This window comes from Oxyura jamaicensis, chromosome 2 (assembly GCF_011077185.1).
Source record: "Oxyura jamaicensis isolate SHBP4307 breed ruddy duck chromosome 2, BPBGC_Ojam_1.0, whole genome shotgun sequence".
NCBI lineage: Eukaryota > Metazoa > Chordata > Aves > Anseriformes > Anatidae > Oxyura > Oxyura jamaicensis.
The window spans coordinates 14,221,851-14,228,571 of NC_048894.1; the positions used below are offsets into that span (position 1 = coordinate 14,221,851).

At 47.1% G+C, this 6,721-nt stretch overlaps 1 protein-coding gene across 29 annotated transcripts in view; it reads left to right on the forward strand.

Moving 5' to 3' along the window:
• Positions 1-6,721, forward strand: part of PARD3 (par-3 family cell polarity regulator) — a 444,355-nt gene that overhangs the window by 983 nt on the left and 436,651 nt on the right. The window lies entirely within an intron of this gene.

The window sequence follows — 6,721 nt, forward strand, 5'->3', positions numbered from 1 at the left end:
GCCCCCGGGGCCGAGGCGCCGAGCGCGGCCGGCCGGCTGCGGGCCGGGCGCGGGGGCCGCTGGAAATCCAGCCCCAGGCTTCCCGGCCCTCCAGGCCCCGCGGGGACGGCGGCGCGGAGGTGGCCGGGGGCAGCCCCCTGAGGGGCCCGGGGCGGCCGGAGCGGCTCCGCGGGTGCGGGAGGCCCCGGCCTGCCGAGGGGCCGGTCCCGGCTCCCGCTTGTGCCGGCCTCCCTCAGCCCCATGTTGAAATCTCCGGCGGTGCGAGCACGCTCGGCATGCCTTCAGCAGGAGATCTGTTGGGGCTTTTATCCCCCTTTTTAAAATCCCTCTTCTTTTTCTTGCACGTTGTTGTTGCAAACTTCTCAATCAGCCGGTTTGTTGGGACGGGAAACTTAAGCAAGCTCTCTTCCCCTTTTTTCCACCTGGCTTATTCAAGTGGGGGATTAAGCTTCTCTTCCTCAGCCTTTCCGGTGGTCTTCACTCAATCTGGACGTTTTGTTTTGGCAAATGCCGGCTTGGAGGCTCCCTGGAACCGTGCCTCGATGCTGGAGGAGTTTTATGAATAGTGCTGACTGGTCTGAGGGGGGTCCCAGGAAACTTTTTGAGATTAGTTTCCTTAGAGCCCTGGGTGCTGCGGGGAGAAAAGTAACCGACGTTCCCATCACCTCCCTGCTTTATTCCCCAAGATCATGGTTTTGGAGGGAAAAACCAGGAAATGTTCTCGATACACTTTTATTACACCTCTTGCAACAGTTGTATCTCAGGCTGGAAGAGGAATAAAATGACTTGCTGGGGAATGGCCGCACACCAGCTGCTACCTGCACGCTTCAGGGGGGAGCACAGCAACCTGCGGGTGAGGTGGTGGGCGAAAAAGCTTCAGGTAACTGTGGGCAGCCAGACGTGTCCCTGGGGGGAGTGCTGGGTGCTTCATCGGGGCGTTCAGATGAGGAGCGTTTGCAGAATTCGTTCTTCAGTGTTACGACACTGATAAAAATTTGTTATTTTGCTGTCTCGTGTTCCAAACCTGTGTCCCGTGGGGAGGTAGCTCGGGTGCCACTGACCTTTGTTCCTGTTTCCAGCTGTTGAACTGGGTTAGGGGACGGCGATGTGGAGGCTCGGGGCGACTGCAGCACAGGGAAGGTGTGCTGGTCACCGGGAAAGGGCTCTGGTTGCAGGTGGCATCGCTTGGCCTGGAGGGAGATGGCCCACCTGTGGAAAAACAAAAACGTGATGTAACTCCTCTTCAGATGTGCTGGTGTATATGCTAAAAAGGCTGTTTGCAGATGTGCGGACAGACTTGGCCTGCCCATTGGTCCCCAGTCCCCAGAGCTCTCGATCCCGGGTTTCAAATGACACGTTTTTTTTGTTTATTAGTATTTATATGGCGGTTATGCTGTACGCCAGCGGTATGGACTTGAGGTAGTCATAATTACTGAGATTGCTTCTATTATATGGAAATACTGTGGTTGAAAGTGCAGTAAGCACAGTCCACGGGCTTTTCTCTGAGTGCTGTATATAGGCACTGTCACACCTTACTTTAACTTCTGAAGCTTTTCTGTGGCGATGCGTGGCAGTGAGATGGTTCCTCCGTGCCTTGTGAGCAAACCCATCGTGGTGTTTCCTGTGCTCGCTGTACCGTAACATGGCTTCAGTGGCAGAATTTCATAGATTGCTGTCTGCTTGTAGCACTGGGATGGTTTGTGTCTGTGCTAGTGTTGCAAATGAGCAAATCTTTGCTTCAGAAAGAGACAGAGGAAACAAAATAATTCCTGCACTGCCAGGGCAAGGGTATGTGGGCACATCTGAATGCAGGATCTGGCAGCTGGCATCAAGCTGACACTGAGCTCTGCTTAACCACGACTGTGCTGTTAGGGAAAAAAGCATATCTGGTGGAACATTATTCAGAATACTTTAATTATGTTTATGGTTTTCATACTGACAGGAAAAACAGCGTTTCTCATCCTGCGAAAAAAAGAGTGTGCCTGCTTTATGCAGCAGTTCCTGCAGGAGAACCACTTGAAGCACACGAGAGCTGAAGTGCCAGCTGCTCTGAGCCTGCCTCGCGCTTTGCTGTGGTTTTCAGGTTACGGTTAGCAGTGAGCTGCCCTGCCTGGGTAGCAGTGGCGAGACAGCAAGGCTTCGTGCTTGCAGGCCGCCAGGAGCAAGTAACTTCAAGCTTTGACCTCGGTTTGAATTTTCTCGACTTGGTGTCATTTAGGTTAAGTAGACGTGCTGAGAACGGAAAGAATGCGGACAAAAATAATGAAGGTGATAGTAAGGTTCTCCTCTCTTGTTGCAAAGCATATGGGCAGTGCACAATTCATTGCAGTTTGTTGTGGGTGCTGCTGGCTTTGCTTAGGATGCATAAATCTCAAAGCAGAAAAAATCAGTATGGATTAACGCAGCTCTCAGTGCTAAATCTTTAAGCACGGAATAACTTAATATGGCGGGCTGTGCTTGGGGCTTGATCCGTGCAGCGTGTACAGGAAATCTTTCTGATCCTTTGCTTTTAGTGCAGAAGAAGCTTTGTGTCTGCAGTGTGCTCCATTTTTCTTCAAGCTGTGTTTGTGGGGAAGGAAAATGAAAAGAGATGTTTGAGAAGTCCAGCTGTCCAGAGTAACTGGATGTGGCCAAAATTGATCACACTCCATGAAATCTTGTTTGCATGGTGGCATACTAATGGTGTTTTGTGGGGCTGGACTGGTGCAGCCTCTGGCACAGTTTCTGCAGCGAGCATTAAACGAGTACGGTTTGTTCAGACAGCGACTGGCCTGTGAAGTTTTAGGTGCAATTCCCAAACTGCACTCGTCAGGGAGGTCAGAGGCTTTGCAGATTTTGTGTGTTTACGTAGTTCTGCTCGTGGTTTTCCGTCAGTTTTTTTTTTTTTTTTGATGACAGAAAGCTGCTGGAGTAAGGTAGGAAGGAGGTTTGAGGAAAGGGATGTCAGCCACACTTGATTTTCTTATCATTAATGGAAAGAAATTGTCAGCTACCCCACGAGGGAGCAGACAGGTAGGCATTTGTGAAACGTAGCAAATGATTGACTATAACCTAGTGTAAAAAGGTGGAAAGTTTCCCTAAAAATAATGTAAGGTTGGAATGCATCAAGTGACCTCTTATCAAAAAGAATTGTACATGCCGTAGCTTTGGTTTAACCTGGTTCCGGTCAGAGATACTTCTGATTTTTCTTTTTATTTTTTGATTATTTATTTATGGTAACTTTCTAGTGTCACCATAATCTTTTTGTGTTTTGGGCTTTTCAGATATAAGCATTTTGCTACTTTTTCTGTAAATGTAAATAGGCATGCACACACAATGGCAGGTACAATGTTTTCAATTTTTTACCTTTGTGTGATATAAATGAGCACAGTAAACAAGAATATGAATTGGGATTTCCTATTTTTGGGGATTTACAGGAATTGTTCAGTCTCCCATTCGGTTCCTGCAGGGATCGTTCAGTCCGATGTGCTGTGGATCATGAGCCTGTGGTAGTGTCCATAGACCACGAGCCTGTGGTAGGGTCCGTAGGCTCCGTGTGTAACACCAGTGTTCTAGGAGAACTAAGAAAATTAACCAAAACTCCAAATGAACCAAAAATGTTTTAGGAGATCTTTTTTGAGAGTCCTTTCCCCTCAGCCTCACCAAAAGGTTGTGGGAGATTAAATGTTGGAGGGATTGCGATACCGTGGGGAACAATGCTTGAATTGTTAATTTAGAAACCGCGGTGCGTTAATGTTTGTTAGAAGTAATTGTAATCTGTTCCTTGATAGCATTTGAAGGCAGCTGCTGATAGGAGACCGGAACTCAAAAAAAAAGTTGGTCGTGCAAGTAAAGGTAACAAATGTCAAATGCCACCCAAAGTTTAGAGCTCCACCTCGTTGGTGGATCTGAAATTCACTGGCAGGGAAGCGTGAGGGGGAAGGTTGCAGTCTTATGGAAAGTGCAATGCACTTCTCTTCTTTTCTTTAATTTTTCTTTTTGTTCCAGTGCCAGCTGAACGGGACTTCTCAGAGCAATTATTTCCTTAAAAACCAGCTGCCAAGCAGCAGGCAGCCTGCAGATGCAGTGACAACTTTCATGACTCTCATGTTCTGTGGAGCAAACAATTTTATGTTTGCTCGTGAGCATGTCGTAAGGGATAGTTTTTATGTCCTATTGCATGGTGGAGAGCACACAGGAGTGGGTCGCTATGAAAATTTACTGATTTTATGTGTACTTTGTATTGATCTCAGCATTTTCCCTGCTTAAGACCATCTACTAGGTTTTGGGCACAGGCGCAGCTGGCTCCTCCAGGGACACTCCGTTGCAGTTACAGTGAAGATGCTTATGGGTACTAATGTACTGTAGTCTAGCAAAGATTTTTTTTTTTTTCCAATTTGACTTCTTTGTGATACCTTTCTAACTCTTGAGACTGTTTTAAATAGGAAGAAAGTATTACAGGCTATTTCCAGAATGTGCAGGAACCCTCTCCAACCCAAATGGCCCCAACTCAACCAGAAACCAGAAAAAACCCTCTCGCCCCTGCTGTTCAGCTGACCACTTACTTCCAGCTGACAACGTGGGGATGCAGTGTCTTTGCTCCTGCTGTGGTATGTGCCGGCTAGCACGGAAATGCTGTACCTGAGCTCAGCCAGGAGAGCCCTGCTTCCCCACGGGGCATTTTCTGGAGCCAGCTCTCGGCCTCGTTGCTGGTGTTGTGCTCCAGGCAGTGGTGGTGAAACGCGGATGACTTGTACCTCGCTCTGCTGCGGCTTGGTGAAAGCTACAGACAGCAGTGCAGAGCTGCTGGTTTAAGAAGGAAAAGTGCTGAAATGGGTTCCTGTGTCACACGAGAAGCTGCAGGGTAGAGGTAGTGCTGAGCCTGCAGGCGTGTTGGTGGCCCCAGGGGTCCCTTGCACCTGGACCTTGCTGTGCAGAAATACCGAGCCCCCGGGACAGGAGGCTGCTCTGCAAGCTGGGCATGAAAGCCGGACAGCTTGCAAGTCCTTCAGCTTGGGAAGTATTTTCAGTGAAGGGTATGTGTGGTATTACTTTGTTTTGCTTATGTGAGCAATACGTATCTGTAGCTGGATGGGGTGCGTCATTGTTTGAGGTTCAGCGTTACGTGGTTTGTCAATATTTAAGCATCGCTCACTGATGGCAGAGCGCGCGTTTGTGGAAGAGCCTTGGGAGTGATTTCACTATGAGCAGAAGCGCTCTTGGGCTGCCGAGCCCGGTGCCTGCGGCTCCGTGGAAGAAGTTGTGGAAGTCTGTGAAAGCGCTCAGCACGTTACGTGAGTGATTCCTGTCTGTAATTTGGGGTTTAGGGAGCTGCCAGCCTTTCTTGTCTCGGGCGATATCCTCGACCAGTGGAAAACCATCTGACTCTCATCGTTTCTTGCACTTCGGCTTCAGTTCTAATGGTTGCAGATGTTTTAGCTGGGTTATAAAAACACCATTGGAAGTAACACTTTCTCAGTTGTACCAGACTATGACATCTTTCGGTCGTGGTGCATTTAATCTGGTAAAATAAGGTGGAGTAAATGGGGGAGAAACGTTGGCGATATGAGTTATACAGAATATGGCTCATGTAGCTTTAAAACAATTTCCTGGTTCTTCAAAGGAAAACAAACCTTTTCATCCCAACAGAAATTGAATGGATAAAACATGCAACAATGCTGAATCGATGCTTACGTATATTGAAAATAAAGTGGAATTCTTCTATCATAAATCCAGAGTATAGCACAGATGTTCTCACTCAGAAATGTTTTGTGAGCAGTAAGAGAATAAAAAGTGGAGCAAAAAAAGTATTAAAAAATTCAGCAAGATACGTTAGAGCATTTGTGCTTTTTTGTTTTGTTTCCTTTTTAATATACAGTATATATTTTCCTTGTTTCTTTGAGGTCATTTTACTGTAATGCTCAGCAAATCTGGTACTGGAAGACAGATGAAAAAAATCCAGCAAACCAAGCTGCCTTTGAGGGAAGTTACATAACCCAGTGGAACAGCTCAAAAAGGAGAAAGAAAAAAGAATGCTCGAGAGCTCGCAAGCACAGATGTACACAGCACTTGTCAGGAAGACTGATACTGCTAGTGAAAGGGAAATGAGTCAATTTCTGAAATCAGGAAAAAGTCATTTTAAAGAAACAGAGGCCAATACGGTGCTTTTGTTCTTAAGATAATCACATCCAGTTTGCTTGTTGTAGCAGTGTCACATTGTTTTCAACAGGTAGCTTTAGTTATTTTCTCAAATTGGGTCCAGGTATTTGTTAAATCAGAAATAATTTTTATAATTATTTTGCTGCACGTAGTAGATTTATTTTTAAGCAGGTAGCAGGTACGTGAGGGTGACGTATGTTGCACTTCAGTTTCTCGTTGTGGAGCGATCGGAACGTAGTAACACAATTAGACCTAAACAAAAGGCGAAATGCATCCCGACTGAAAACTCTTGGCCGAGTTCCCGTTTGCTTTATTTGCATGCAGGCCTGCTGGAAACGTGCACGGGAGTTTTCCCTGTCTGTCTGGAGGTGCCGTGCCTGGCCTCTCTGCTTTGCCGTCGGCAGTGCCCAGTAAGTGCCCGTGGCCTGAGGAAGCATTGACACAGAGGGTCTTTGAACCTAAATTGAGTTCAAATTTGAGTTGAACCTAAATTGAGTTGAATTTGTGCCTTCACCAGGCACACACCCCAGCAAAAGCACCTGTGTCTGTGAGGTGCAGGGTTGTTGATTTCACCGAATTACGG